Genomic DNA, 16,621 nt, shown 5'->3' with positions numbered 1-16,621 from the left:
ATATTGCATCGGATGACCAAAAACCAGCACAGAGACAGATGAAACATGAGAAAACAAGAAAATAACTCTCCTCCTAGGGAACATAATAACCTCTCACCAACAAAGAACAGTAAAAAATGATGAACAGAAATGTCAGAAAAAGTATTTTTAACATTCATTGTGAAAAAGCTCAATGAGATGCAAGAGAAAACAGACAATCCATTCAAGGAAATGAGAAAGTCACTTCAGGACATAAAACAGAAACTACATGAAGAGATAGATAAATAATCAAAAAGAACTTCTGTAAATAGATAATGCAATACAAGAAAGTAAAATTTCCCTCAAAAGAATTAACAGGAGATTGAACCATGCTGGAGAATTTATGACCTTGAAAACAAAGTCTCCAACATAGACCAAACCACCAAAAACAAAACAAACTAAAACAACAACAACAAAAAAACCTAAAGAGGATAACACAGAAAATTTTAGACACTATGAAATGTCCAAATATACATAATATAATGTGTATTCCACAAGGTAGAGAAGCTATTAAAGTCATGGAAAACCTCTTCCATTAAATGCTATCTGAAAATTTTCCAAATCCAGAGAAACATGGAACAATTTGGAACCACATAATACAAAGAACTCCAAGTAGAATCAAGATGAAAAGATCCTTTCCCAGGCACGTCATATAAGATTGCTATAAATCAAAGACAAAGACAAGATTCTATAAATGTCAAGAAAAAAATATCAACATTAACATCAGACCTCTTAGCTGAAACTACACAGGCAAGAAAAGAATGCAAAGATATATTCAAAGCTTAGAAGAAAAACAATTTCAATCAAGAATACTATACTCAGCAAGATAAACTTTCAATGGGAAAACCAAATAAAGTCATTTTCAAATTAAAAAAAAAATGAAAGAATTCACCCACATTAGACCAGCTCTTGAAGAAATAATGAAAAGAGTACTATATCAGGAGAACTGAAGAGATAAATAGAAATAAGGAAACAAAAGAAAAAGAAAGAAAATGGCTAACAGAATAGCAGGGATAAGTCTGCAAATATCAATAATAACGGTGAATGCTAATGGATTAAATTCTCCAATTAAAATCACAGACTGATTAAATGGATTTTAAAATAAGGAACCCTCTATATGCTGCTTACAAAAAATACCTCATTGCTAAAAATATACATGGACTAAAAGTGAACGGCTGGAAAAAGATATTCCATGCAAGTGGAAACCAAAAAAAAAAAAAAAAAAAAAGGCTGAAATTGTAATACAGATATCAGATAAAATATATTTGCAGACAAAAGCTGTAAGAAGGGACAAAGAAGACACTATATACATACCACTTAAAGAGTTTGTTCACAAGGAAGATATAGCACTTACAAATGCTTTCCACTCAATACTGGAATGTTCAAAAATGTAAAAGGAAAATTGTTAGCTCTAAAGGGAGAGATAAACTGCAACACAAGAATCATTGGGGACCTCAACACCTCACTGTCTCCTCTGGACAGATCATTTGGACAAAAATAAACAAAGAGATATAAGATCTAAAGGACACTACAAATCAAAGTAACTTGACACACATCTACAGTAAATTTCATCCAATGACTAAAATATACACATTTTTCTCATCCCTACATGGAACGTTTTCAAAGATTGACTACACGACAGGGACCAAAATAAACCTTTACAGATTCAAATATATATAATAGAAACTATATCCCTCATCTTTTCTGTCCACATTGAAGAAAAGAAAAAACAACTACAGTTAAGACCCCTCAAAAACACAGACACCTAGAAACTGAACAACCTACTCCTAAATGACTTCACAACCACTGAGGAAATTAAGATTGAAATCAAAAGATTCCTCCAACCCAACAGGATTGAACAAATGAGTTTGCATATCCTATGAGACATAACAAAAGCAGTCATAAGAGAGAAATTCATGGCAATTTGTGCTCACAAGAAAAAAATAGAAAGGTAAAAATAACAAACTATTGACATATTTTTTGTAATTGGAAAAACAACAACAACAAAATATCAGAAGAATATAAATAATAAAGATTAAAGGAGAAATAAGTGAAATAGAGAATGAAAGACTTACACAGAAAATAAATGAAAACAAAAGCTGGTTCCTTGATAAGATGAACTAAATTCACCCAACATTAGAGAGATTAATCAAGAACAGAGAAAGAAACCAGATAAATCTAATCAACAATGAAACAGACAACATTGCAATGAACATAACAAAAATAGAAAAGATTATGAGAGGGTACTATGAGTGATTGTATGCGAGCAAACATGAAAACTGAATAAGATGGGCAGATTTCTGGACACATATAATTGACCAAGAGTGAATCATGAAGAAATAAAAAACCTGAATATACCAATAACAAGCAATCCGTAAAAATACTCTCCTAACAAAGAAGAACCTAGATCCAAATGACTTCACTTTCAAATTATATAAAACTTTTAAGGAAGAAATAACCCCAATTTTCCTCAAGTTATTTCTTTTTCTTTTTTTAATATAAACAGTCCTACAGCATTTATTGCCAACTAGTAATAACATAAGGTAATCAGAACAATATTAACAAATTTTTAGGACTATACTCTCCACAAAGGGCACAAACTACTGTCTTCTCAGCAAGTTCTCACTTTATCATTTCTAGATGGAAACAGTTTGTAACAGAGTAATATAATATCCTTTTAACATGACCCGACCCATTTGTTTTCATGATTTTGTTTTAGAATGAATCTTCTCTGAAACATCTAATACAGGGTTGATACACTCACCAAAACCAATGATACAGCCTTCTATCTGCATATTTACTTGCTCATAGAGCCACGCCTGAATCTGGGATCTAGTCTGCAAGTATCTGAAGATGAGGTTGATGGGCTGCACTATCACTTTCTGCACTTTAAGGCCCTAACCTCAGTATGCCATGGTGGAATCTCACAAAGTCCTCAACCTAATTTTAAAGATCCAAAATGAAGGAACACTCCCCAATTTATTATATAAAGTCTATCACCTTCTTCCCCCAAACAGACAAGAACATAAAATAAAAAACTACTACTGATATCTGTGATGAATACAGATGAAAATATTCTCAATAAAACAGAATATACCTGGAAAATGGGTAGTATGATTCTCTCAATGTATGCTGACAAATAATGATGTTTATTGTCTGAAAAATAATGACACTAACAAATTGTATCCAGCAACACATTTAAAAGATTATACCCCATGACCTGGTAGGCTTTACTCTAAGGGTGAAAGGGTGATTCAACAACAACAGTAACAGACAAACAAAAACCTCCCTTCATGATTAAGACTCTCAGAAAAGTTAGAATAGAAGGAATATTCCTCAACAAAATAAAATCCATTTATGACAGACGCATAGCTAACATCACACCACCTGGAGAAAAATGAAAGTTTTTCCTCTTTAAAGTGGAACAAGACAAGACTGCCCACTTTCCCCACTTCTTTAAACATAGTACTGTAATTCCTAGCCAATTGGATCATAGGAGAAAGTAAAATGAAAGACATTCAAATAGAAAGAGAAGAAGTGAAATTATGTCTATTTGCAGATGATATGGTTACATACATAGAAAATTAAAAAAGAATCCACAAAAAAAGCTTCTGGAAGTGAAAAATGAATACAACAAATTGGCAGGATACAAAATCAACATACAAAAATATATAGCATTTTTATACACCAGCAATGAACAGACTTTGGAAGACTTGAAGAAAGCAATTCCACTCACAATAGCCAGACAGTGAAAGATTAGAAGGTACAATAGCAGGGAGAGTAACCGTAAACACTAGAGACAGTATAGGAGGAGGTGTGTGATACTGGGTGAATAATAGGGAGTGAGAACAAGGGTATCAGGGGAAAAATAAACAAAAAATTGTTTAATAGACACAAAATTGAAAATTTATTTGTTGGGACTGGATCTTTGAGTGCCTCTCTAGGTTTGAAAAGTTTTCTTGCAGGATATCATGGAATATGTTATCTATGTCCATATGAGACTCTTCACCTTCTGGGACGCCAATTATCCAGATGTTTGAAAGTTTGATGGTATGTAGTATTTCTTGTATATTATTCTCATTTTTTGGACCATTTTCTCAGTCTTTGTGGTGGATTTTTCTTTGCCAGCAATTTTCTCTTCTACGTCTGAGATTCTATTTTCTGTATGATGTAATCTGTTTTTAACACTTTCAAGGGAGATTTTGACTTCCTGTATTGTAGCCTTCATCTCTAACAGGTACATTTGTTTCTTTGTTAAAGTATGTATTTCCTCTTTTAGATCTTGCAAGAATTTCCTCACCTACTGGAACTCATCACCTCCTTTCTCCTGCCTCTCCTGCAGTTTATTGTCTCTCTTCCCTTCTATCTCTGTTAGCTTTGTCATTATAAATTTTCCAAATTCTTTATCAGACATTTCCATGATTTCCATTGAACTGTGGATGAACAGGAGTTATTATTTTCCCTTGGAGGAGAAATATGCTCTCCCATATTTATTGTGGCCCTGTAGTGATTTCTAGTCATCTGATGGATGGTGTGTTTCTTTCTAATTCTTGAAGTTCAATCTGAGCATTCAGGAGCGTGCAGAAGGTGATCTGGAATCTCTTTGCCATTCTGTTTTTATACCTTTGTGCAGCAGATTCAGTGGATATAGAGGAATATGTTAACCCTACTTTAATTTGGATGTTTGGCTATGGGTCCCTTAGATCCCTCTAGAGACAAAGTGAATGGAAATTGAGGACCAGAGTGATGATATCAATGAAAAATAAAAGGAAACAGAGAGATAACAACAACAATAACAAAGAAACAAAGAAAAAGGAGGAAAAAAATTAAAACAACCAAAAAATTTTTTAAATAAAGCAAGAATAGAAAATCGTGTGGCATGAATTCACTAGTTCTCAGGAGCCATGGAAGAATCTTCTGAAGGCCTGCAGATTGTGTCTCCTGGGTGGGAGGGGTGGAGGGGATTATTAGCAAGATAAAGGCAGGGCTGAAAGCTGAGAAACTACTTTAACAAATTTTAAAAAGGAAAAATTATTAAAAATGAGAAGACAGAGACAGAGGCAAAGAGAGACAGAGACAAGAATAGAAAGAAGGCTAGAGGGGCTCCCTACCACTCACATTTGTGGACTAGAGGCTGAATTATCCGTAGAAAATTTTCATTTCTCTTTTTTCCCTGAAATCACTAGTTCTTAGGAGCCATGGAGGAATCTTTTTCTGAAGACCTGCCCTTGCCTCTCCTCAGTTCCTTATGTTAAGGAGCATTTACAAATATATTCTCTCATACCAAGGGTTCTCTCTTTACTCGAATTATTGTTTCTTTTCCTGGGCAGAAGGTTTTAACATTATGTAATCCCACTTACTATTTTTGGGACTATTGTCTGTGCTTTGGGGTTCTTATTCAAGAAGTCTTTGCCTGATTTGATATCTCTGAGAGTTTCTCCCATATTTTCACTAGTGGTTTTCATACTTTGGAGATTTATGTTTAGACTTTAGGTCCATTTTGAGCTGGTTTTTGTTAATGGTGAGAGATGGGATTTCACTTTTCTTCAGGTGGATACCAGCACCATTTGCTGAAGAGATTATTTTTCCTCACTAGATTGTCATGTGCCCTTTCGTGAAAATAATTTGGCTGTATGTTTTGAAGTTCATTTATGGAGTCTCTATTCTGTTCCTTTGTTCTACCTGCCTGTTTTTGTGACAGTACCATGCTGTTTTGATTGTCACAGTTTTATAGTGTATTTTGGGGTCAGAGAGTGAGATACTTTCTACTCTACTCTTTTTATGCAGTATCGTTTTGGCAATACAGTGTCTTTTATAATTCCAGACAAATTTTATTATTGCTTTTTTAAATCTGTAAAGAATATCTCTAGTAATTTGATCAGGATTGTACTTTATTTGCAGATTAACCTGGGTAAAATGAACATTTTGATCATAGTAATTTTTCCAATCAAAGAACATGGAGTTTCTTTCCATTTTTTGTGTTATTTTCAATTTCATTTAATTTTTTTTAATACTTTTTTTTTTGGAGAGGTTTTTTCACTATAGGGCTCATGCGCTCGCCAGACAGACAGAGAGAGACATAGAGACAGAAAGTGAGAAATCACCCCCCCAGAGGGGATGGTCACGCCGCAATCTCTTCTCCTCCATTCTCCTCTTGGGATCTTGGGCATGCACGCACATGCGCCCGGTGTGAGTTTTAAGCCACTGGGTCCGGAATGCGAACCGCGGTCGACTACGTGGGAGTCCAGAGACATAGCCATTACGCTAACTGCTGGTTCCCAATTTCATTTGATTTTTAAAATAGTTTTCCTAATAGAAGTTTTTGACTTCTTTGGTTAGGGTTATTTCTAGATATCTTTTTTTTGTGTGTGTCTATTGTAAATGAAATTGCTTTCTTCAATTCTGCTTCATTTTATTCATTATAGGTGTGGTGTACAGAAATGTTGTAAAATTTTGCATGTTTATTTTGTATCTTGCCTCTTTACCATATCCATTTATTACTTCCAGAAGCTTTGTTTTATTTTTGGTGGAATTATTTTGGATTCTCTATGTATATAATCATATCACCTGCATATAGAAATAGTTTTACTTTTCCTTTCCCTATTTTAATGCCTTTTATTTTATTCTCCTGTCTGACTGCTTTGGCTAAAACATCCAGTTCTATAATAAAGAAGAGTGGAGGAAGTGGGCATTCTTGTCTTGTTCTAGTTTATAATGAAAATGTTTTCCCCCCTAAGTATGATGTTAGCTATATGTTTTCCATAGATGATTTTGATCATGTTGAGAAAGGTCCTTTTTATGCCAATTTTGCTAAGAATCTTAATCATAAAGAGGTGTTGTATGTTATCTAATGTTCTTTCAATTCATATGAAATTATATGATTTTTATCTTTCCTTCTGTTAATATGAAGTATTACAGATAAGAGTCTGTGTATGTCGAACCACCCTTATGTCCCTGAATAAAGTCACCCTTTTATGGTGTATAGTCTTTTTTTTTTAATTCATACTTGACTTTTTTTTCATTTTTTAAAATTTCATTTTCTTTTATACATTCAATCACATTATTTAGCTTACAAAGTGTATATTTCAACAGGTGAACATTTCTCCCTAGTCCAGTTGATAAAACTATAAAATATCTTCAACTGATAATACTACATTTCTTTGTCCCATTAATGCTTTGCCTCTCTTATTTTTCTTCTAAATGTCATTTTTTAGACCCTACTCTTTCACACACACGATGTCTGGTATTTATATCCATTTACTGTGTTTCTATATCATTTTAGTCTTTTTAATGAGTCTTTGGATACCAATTGCTAGTATCTTGTTGAGAATTTTTGCATCTATATTTATCAGAGATACTGGTTTGTGGTTTTCTTTTTTAAGGTGTGTTCTTTTCTGTTTTGGGAATGAGACTGATAGAGGCTTCATTAAAAAAAATTAAGAGGGTTCCTTTCTTTTGGATATTTAGAAATGATTTGAGTAGAATGGTGGTTAGATCTTCTTTTAAACTATTGTAGAATTCAGAAGTGAAGCCATTGGTACCTGGACTTTTGTTCTTATTGGAAGGTTACTTATTATTGATTCAATTTCATTGCTTGTTATTGTCCTATTCATATTGTCTTTCTTCCTTATTTAATTTCAGTAGATTATGTGTCCAGAAAATTTGTGACTCGTATAGGTTTTCTTCTTTGTTGATGTGTAGTCATGGTATTCTTTGTTTATCTTTTGTATTTCTGTTATTTCTGCTGTAATATTTATTGCCTACTTCATTGCTGATGAGATTTATGTAATTCCTTTCTCTGCTCTTCATGATTAATTTAGCTAATGGTGTGTCAATTTTGTTCATCATCCCAAAGAACCAGGTTTTATTACATGTCTTTATAATTCTTTTATTCTCTATTTTATTTATTTATGCTCTAATATTTATTATTTCATTTTACTTTTATTTTGATTTTTGCTGTTGTTTTAGTTCCCTGAAGTGTGCTGTTAGGTTATGCATTTTCCAGCTTCCCTTCTTTGTGTGTGTGTGTGTGTGTGTGTATGTGCGTGTGTATGAGTAATAATTGCTATGAACTTCCTACTTATGAGTGAGTTTGCTGTGCCCATATATTATAAAAGCTTGTGTGCTCATTATCATTGGTCTCAATGAATCTTTGGATTTCAGTCTTAATTTTTTTCACTTTGTTGTGACATAATTCAGGAATAGGTTATAAATGCCCCTGTTTTGTGTATTTTGAGTTTTTTTATTCAATAGTTAATTTCAAGTTTACTTCTATTGTTGTCAGAGAAGATGCTGGATATAATTTCTATTCTCTTGAATTTGTACAGGCTTGTTATGTTCCCTATGCTGTCATCAGTCTTCAGAAATGCTCCTTGCAGGACTGAGAAAAAGAAATATATTTTGTGGTTGTTGAGTGGAAAGTTTTATAGATGTTTTAAGTCTATTTATTTTATGATATTATTTAAATCTTGTGTCTCTTTGCTTATTTTTTGCCAATATGATCTGTTCAAAGGAGACATTGGTGTTTGAGATCCTCAAAGATTAGGTGAGAAATGGGGGAAAAATGTGTATCTATCTATCTATATATGTATTTCTAGTTTCATATATATGTATATATATAAAATTATAGATGATAACATGTATGATTAAGCTACTATAGCTACTATGCAGCATATTCTGGACTGGAAATCTCGTTTTGTATGCTATAACAATTCTCACTGAATGAAGGTAGATTAATTAATTTAAAAAATTTTAAAAATTAAAAAATTAAAATTAAAAAAATATATTAGTGTATAGCACTCTAGGTCTCACTTTAGATCTAGCAGATTATACTTTTTTCATACATTTGGATGGTCCAGACTTGGGTGCATAAATATTTATAAGTGTTATATCTTCTTGGAAAATTATAACTTTCAGTACTATGTAGAGTCTTGCTTTGTCTCTTTTTCTTTTATTTATTTTTTAAAGTTCATTTTCTTTTATACAATCACATTATTTAGCTTACAATGTGAATATTTTAACATGTGAACATTTCTCCCTAGTCCAGTTGACTAAACTATAAAATATCTTTAACAGAAATTGGCACGTTTGTATGTACTATTAATGCTTTTTCTCCCCATTTTTCTTTTAATTGTTCTTCTTCAAACCTTACTCTTTCATACACACTACATCTGTATATACATCCGTTTACTCTGTTTCTATATCTTTTAGTCAATCACTTTCAGTCATAGAGTGTGGACACTCAATATAAAGTGGGGACATACAATGCCTCACTTTCATAGGCTTGCTTGCTTCACTCAGCAGTAAATCTTCCATATTGATCCACTTTCAGTTAAAAGCCAGGGTATTATTGTTATTTTTTATGGCTGAATAATATTCCATAAAGTGTATGTGCCATACTTTTTTTTTCTTGGAGAGGTTTTTGCCATAGGACACATGTGTTCACCAGACAGAGAGAGACAGAGAGACAGAAAGCAAGAAATCACCCCCCCAGGGGGGATGGCCACACTGCAATCCCTTCTCCTGAATTCTCCTCTCGGGATCTTGAGCACATATGCACACGCGCCTGGCATGAGTTTTAAGCCACCAGGTCCAGGACGTGAACCACGGTCTACTACATGAGAATCCAGCGACATAGCCGTTATACTAACTGTTGTTCCTGTGCCATAGTTTTTGGATTCTTTCATCTGTTCGTGGGCATTTGGGTTGGTTCCATGTCTTGGCAATTGTGAATAATGCCACAATAAACATCGATGTGCAAGCACTTTTCTGATTAAGAATTTTTCTGTCTTTTAGGTAGAAACCAAGGAGTGTGATTGCTCTATCATATGGTAGTTCTATTTGAAGATTTTTAAGAAATCTCCAATTTGTTCTCTACAGTGGCTGGACCAATTTACATTCCCACCAGCAGTGTAAGAGAGTTCCCATTTCACCACACCCCCAGCAGCATTTATCGTTATTATTTTTTTTAATCTTAGTCATTCTGACTAGGGCCAGGTGGTATCTTGTTGTTTCTTTGATATGCATTTCCCTTCCAATGAGGGATATTGATCATTTTTTCATATATGCCTTTTGGCTATTCCTATGTCATATATGTCATCTTTAGAAAGTGTTTTTTTTTTTTTCAACTCATTCTCCCATCTTTTAATAGGGTTGATCATCTTTTTTAAAAATAGCAGCTTGAGTTTCTTCTGTATTCTGGTTATCAGTCCCTTATCTGACACATAGTTTACAAAAGTAGTTTCCCACTCTGAGGGCTGTCAATTCACACCAATTACTGTGTCTTTTGCCATGCAGAAACTTCTTAGTCTGATGTAATCCCACTTGTCTATTTTGGGGATTATCGACTGTGTCTGGGGGTTTTATTTAAGAAGTCTTTCCCTGTGCCTATGTCTCCCAGAGTTTCTCCAGGGTTTTCCAGGAGCAGTTTTATAGTTTGAGGTCTTAGATTTAGATCTTTGATCCACTTTGTCTTGATTTTTGTCAAAGGTGAGAGGTAGGGGTTCAGATTCATCTTACTGCAGGTGGAAATCTAGTTTCTCCAGTACCATTTGCTGAAGAGGTTTTCCTTTTCCCAATGGATTGACTGGTACCCCTTGTCAAAAATCAGTTGACTGTATGTTTGGGAATTTATTTCTGGAGACTCTATTATGTTCTATTGATCCACATTTTAGTTTCTGTGCCAGTACCTTGTTGTTTTGATTAACACAGCTTTGTAGTATATTTTTGAGTCTGAAAGTGAGATTCCTCCCACTCCACTCTTCTTGTGCAGAATTACTTTGGCAATACGGGGTCTTTTATGATTCCACACAAACTTTATGATTGTATTTTCTATATCTGTGAAGAAGAATGTGTCTGGTACTTTGATTGGCATTGCATTAAATATGTAGATTAATTTGGGTAGAATTGCCATTTTGATTATATTAATTCTTCCAATCCAGGAACATGGGATGTCCTTCACTTTTCAGTGTCAGTTTAAATTTCTTTTTTTAGCTTCTGGCAGTTTTCCTTGTGGAGGTTTTAACTTTTTTGTTAGATTTATTCCTAAATATCTTATAGTTTTTGTGGCTATGGTAAATGTAATAACTTCTTTCAGTTCTAACTCAGTCTGCCTGTTCTTTGTATATAGAAATGCAATCAATTTCTGTATACTGATTTTATATCCTGCAACTTTACTGTATTCATGTATTACTTCCGGTAATTTTTCAATGAAGATAATTGGGTCTTCTATGTATACAATCATGCCATCTGCGAATAGAGATAGTTTCACCTCTTCTTTTACTATTTGAATGCCTTTCATTTATTCCTCTTTTCTGATTGTGTTGGCGAAGACTTCCAATACTATATTAAAATGGAGGGGAGAAAGTGGGCATCCTTGTCTCGTATCCGTTTTTAGGGGGAAAGCTTTCAGCTTTTCTCCACTCAGGATGATGTTCACTATGGGTTTTTCATAGATAGCTTTTATTATGTTGAAGAGTGACACTTCTATACCAATTTTGCTGAGAGTCTTGAACATGAAGGGATATTATATCTTATCGAATGCTTTTTCAGCATCAATTGATATGACCATATGCTTTTTTCTTTATTCTTGTTAATATGATGTATTATATTTATGGTTTTGCATATGTTGAACCAACCTTGCATTCCTGGAATAAAGCCTACCTGATCATGATGTATGATCTTTTTTATCAGTTGTTGGACAGGATTTGCTAGTATCTTGTTGCGAATCCTTGTGTCTATGTTCATCAGAGATATTGGTCTATAGTTTTACTTCCTTGTCCTGTCCTTATCTGTTATAAGGATAAGGGTGATTGAGCTTTCATAGATTGAATTAGGGAGATTCACACTTTTGGATCTTTAGAAATAACTTGAGCAGAATGGGGGTTAACTCTTCTTTGAAAATTTTATAGCATTCAGAGGTGAAGCCATCAGGGCCAGGGATTTTCTTTGTTGGGAGGTTATTTATTACTGATTCAATCTCCTGGCTTGTAATGGGCCCATTCAGACTTTCTATATCCTCCTGGCTCAATCTTGGTAGAGTATATGTGTCCTAGAATTAGTCCATCTCATCCAGATTATCTTGTTTATTGGCATATAGATGTTCATAGTATCCTCTAATGATGTTTTGAATTTCTACTATGTCTGTTGTTATATTGCCAGCTTCATTGCAGATTTGACTCACCTGGTTCCTTTCTCTCTTCTTTGAGAGATTTTCACTATAGGGCGCGTGCGCTCGCCAGACAGAGAGAGACATAGAGACAGAAAGCGAGAAATCACCCCCCAGGGGGGATGGTCACGCCGCAATCCCTTCTCCTCCATTCTCCTCTCGGGATCTTGGGCACGCATGCACACGCGCCTGGCATTGAGTTTTAAGCCACCGGGTCCGGGACACGAACCGCATTCGACTATGTGGGAGTCCAGCGACATAGCCATTATGCTAACTGCTGGTTTCCCCTTTCTCTCTTCTTAATAATTCTCACTAGTGGTGCATCGATTTTGTTTATCCTTTCAAAGAACCACCTTTTGTTTACATTTATTTTCTGCATAGTTTGTTTATTATCTATTTCATTTATATCTGCTTGGATCTTTATTATTGCCTTTTTCCTGAAGATGTTGGATTATTTTTTTGCAGTTTCTTTTCCAATTCTCTGAGGCATGATGTTAAGTGATCCATTTGCCTTCTCTCCGTCTTCCTCTTATGGGTACTAATAGCTATGAACTTCCCTCTTATTACTGCTCTAGCAGTGTCCCAAAGATTATTGAAACTCGTGTCCTCATTGTCATTGGCTTCCATGAATCTATTGATTTCGGTCTTTTTTTCTTCAGTAGTAGTGCAGTCATTCAGGAGTAGGGTATTTAGTTTCCATGTATTTGAATGTTTTTTGAGAAATTATCTTAAAATTAAACTCAAGTTTAATTCCATCATGGTCAGAGAAGATGCTGGATATAGTTTCTATGCATCTGAATCTGAAGAGGCTTCCTTTGTGCCCTATGATGTGGTCAATCTTTGAAAAAGTTCCATGTGGGGGTGAGAAAAATGTATATCTTTTGATTTGGGGATGGAAAGTTCTATAGATGTTTGTTAAGTCCATTTGATTTATGGTATTGTTTAGATCCTTTATTTCTTTACCTATTTTTTCTCTAAATGATCTGTTCAGAGCAGATAGTGCGGTGTTACAATCTCCAACAATTAGTGTGTTGCAATCTATCTCCTGTTTTAGATCTAACAGTCTTTCCTGCACATATTTGGGTGCTCCTGTGTTAGGTGCATGGATATTTATAAGCGTTTTATCATCTTGATCTATAGAGCTTTTTACAACGATATAGTACCCTTCTTTGTCTCTTCGAACAGTTTTTGTTTTAAAGCCTATTTTGTCAGAAATTAGTATTGCAACTCCAGCTCGTTTTTGGTTCCCATTTGCATGGAAAACCTTTTTCCAACCCTTCACTTTCAGTCTATGTATGCTTTTATCCATGAGTTGGGTTTTCTGTAGGTAACAGATAGTGGGTTTCTGTTGTTTTATCTGTTCAGCAAGTCTGTATCTCTTGACTGGATAATTTAATCCATTAACATTCAATGTTATTATCGATGTTAATGGATCTGAGCCAATGTTTAAGTGTGCCATTGTCTTTGATGCCTTTTATTTCTTTGTTTCTGGATGTTAATTCTTTAGTTTTCCTGGAACAGTACTTTCTTCAGAGTTTCTCGAAGAGCTGGTCTGGTAATGGCAAATTCTTTCCGTTTTTTTTGTCTGAGATTTCTATCTTTTTTTTTTTTCCCCATATGAAGGATAATGTTGCAGGATATAATAGTCTTGATTGAAATTGTTTTTCTCTTAACATTTTCAATATGTCTTCCCATTCTTTTCTTGCCTGCATTGTTTCCATTGAGAGGTCCGGTGTTCGTCTGATGCGATGCACTTTGTAAGTCACTTTTCATTTCTCCCTTGCCAGTTTTAGTATCATATCTTTATCTGTGGTCTTGGACAGTCTGGCTAAGATGTACCTTCGGGAAGATCTTCTGGGGTTGATTTTATTTGGGGTCCTTTGTGTTTCTTGGGTTTGGATGCTTGAGTGCCTCTCTATACTTGGGAAATTTTCTTCCTGGATTTCATGGAATAGATTTTCCATGCCGTTATTAGTTTCTTCACTTTCTGGCATGCCAATTATTCTGATGTTTGGGCATCTAATGGAGTCTAGTATTTCTCATATTATCTTCATGGTTTTTTGTTTTGTTTTGTTATTTTCTCTGTCTTTTTGGTGTTTATTTTTTAGGTCAGAGGTTTTATCTTCAATATCAGAGATTCGATCTTCAGCATGTTATAATCGTCTTTTACCACTGTCAAGAGCATCTTTGATTTCCTGTATTACAGACTTTCTCTCTAATAGTTCCACCTGATTCTTTCACAGAGTGTCCATTTTTTATATCATGGAAGGACTTCTTTCATATCATGGAAGGACTTCCTAATCTCCTGTAGTTCATTGTCTCTTTTCTGTTCTAACTCATACAATTTGGTCACTATGAATGTTCGAAATTTTTTGTCTGACATTTTGGTAATGTTCTCTGTATTTACGAATGATGGAGGGGAGTTACCCTTTTCCTGTGGTAGAGACATATTTCCTGGTTTATTCAGACCTGAGACTCTTCTTCTACTTCTAGCCATTGGAAGATGTATTCGCTTTTGAATACCTCTTACAGGAACGTTTCTTTGACTAGGAGTAAGTGTGTTTCCCTTTTGCTGACAATTGATGTTTGCTGAAGTCTCTCTTCTGTTGTTTTTAGCAATGTGGTTTCAAGAGGGGTACTCTACTGTGTTGTCTGGACAGCAGTATCTCCTTTTTCACAGGCAGATCAGTACAAGGGAGGATCTCAGAGAACCTAACATTACTAGTGAGTTTCAGATCACTGATTCTACACCTGTCTAGTCCCTCTGGCAGTGTAGATGAAGAGGAGGAGAGGATAATATGAGAGAAAAGAAAAGACAACAGAGAGGAATAAAGAAAAAGTCACATGATGGAACTAGTGCCTGCTGCAGGGGAAAGGACATTCTGTGGAGGGAGGAAGAGGAGGATATTAGCAAGAGAATGGAGAAGTACAAAGAAAAAAGCAGAAAAAACTGACTACCTACCTAAGGGGTGGGGTCTTGGGCTGGGGAGCCTGGAAGTGAGGCCAGGGGGTAGAGATTCTCTTGCCTCAGTATCCCTTGCTAGCCAGAGGCCTGGCGATGGAACGGGTGCCTGCTGCAGGGGAAAGGACAATCTGTAGAGGGAAGAAGAGGAAGGTATTAACAAGAGAATGGAGAAGCACGCCTCTTTATCTCTTCTTACAGTTTTTGTTTCAAAGTTTATTTTGCCTGTTATTAGTACCTGATATTTTGTTTATATTTTGTATATACAAATATCAGATACTGATATTATGTCTGATTTTTTTTATTTCCATTTGCTTGGAGTTCTTTTTTCAGGACTTCACTTTTAGTTGTTTGTTGTTATCTGTGAGATATTTTTCTTATAACCAGCATGTAGAATGTTCCTGTTTTGTTTTATTTTTCCTTTCAGCCACTTTGTGTCTTTTAATTGGAGTAGTTAATTCATTAACATTGAATGTTAATAATCATATTTGCAGACTTATCACTGCCATTTTATTAGCCATTTTCTTGGTTGTTTTCATTTTCTTATTTCTGTTTGTCATGCTTTAGTTTTCCTAATATAGTAATCCCTTCAGTACTTTTTGAAGAGATGGTCTAGTGTTAGTCAATTCCTTCAGTTTTTGTTTATCTGAGAATACTTTTAAACATTCTTTCCATATGAATGACAGTCTCGCCATGTTTAATTTTCTTGGTTGAAATTGTTTTTCTTTTAGTTTTTTGAATATATATTTACATCTTTCCTTACTTGCATTTTTTTCAGTTGATAGGTCTAATGTAGGCCTAATGGGCTACACTTTGTAAGTAACTTGACATGATTTTTTTTTTTTTTAGAATCTTTTCTTTGATTTTGACTGATATGGCTACCATGTGCAAGTGGGAGGATCTTCTTATGTTGATTCTATTTGAAGTCCTTTGTATTTCTTGAGTCTAGATATCTGAATATTTCTATTGGATTGAAAGTTTTCTGAAATTATTTTATGGAATATATTTTTCTATGCCCTGATTATTCACCCTTTGGAATACCAATTATTCAGATATTTGGGCATTTATTAGTATGTAGTGTTCCTGCATATTGTCCTCACTTTTTTGTGCTTTTGTCTCAGTCAGAAATTTTGTCTTCTAGATTAGAAATTAGGTCTTCTGCATGGTCTAATCTGCTATTAACACTTCTGAGGGAAGTTTTAATTTCTTGTATTACAGTCTTCATCTCCAGAAATTCTGTTGGATTTTTTATTTAGTGATGTCTATCTCCTCCTTCAAGTCTGGAAGGACTTTCTCATCTCCTGGAATTAGTTGTCTGTTTTCTCTGGCATATAATTTAGTTTTGTTACTATGAACATTATGAATTCTTTTACTGACATTTCTGTGAGCTCTCTTGTGCTGTCAATGGGTGATGAGATGTTGTTGTGTTCTGTTGAGGGAGAACTTTTCCTTGTTTTTTTTTTTTTTTTCCTCGT

General features: G+C 34.5%; 1 pseudogene; it reads right to left on the bottom strand.

Moving 5' to 3' along the window:
* Window positions 1-2,654: 2,654 nt before the first annotated feature.
* Window positions 2,655-2,933, bottom strand: LOC106733950 (small nuclear ribonucleoprotein E pseudogene; annotated as a pseudogene).
* Window positions 2,934-16,621: the final 13,688 nt, after the last annotated feature.

The sequence above is a fragment of the Tupaia chinensis genome, unplaced genomic scaffold, assembly GCF_000334495.1.
Source record: "Tupaia chinensis unplaced genomic scaffold, TupChi_1.0 Scaffold146525_1, whole genome shotgun sequence".
NCBI lineage: Eukaryota > Metazoa > Chordata > Mammalia > Scandentia > Tupaiidae > Tupaia > Tupaia belangeri.
Note: the sequence above shows the minus strand (reverse complement) of the source record. Positions and strands in the feature narration are given on the sequence as shown.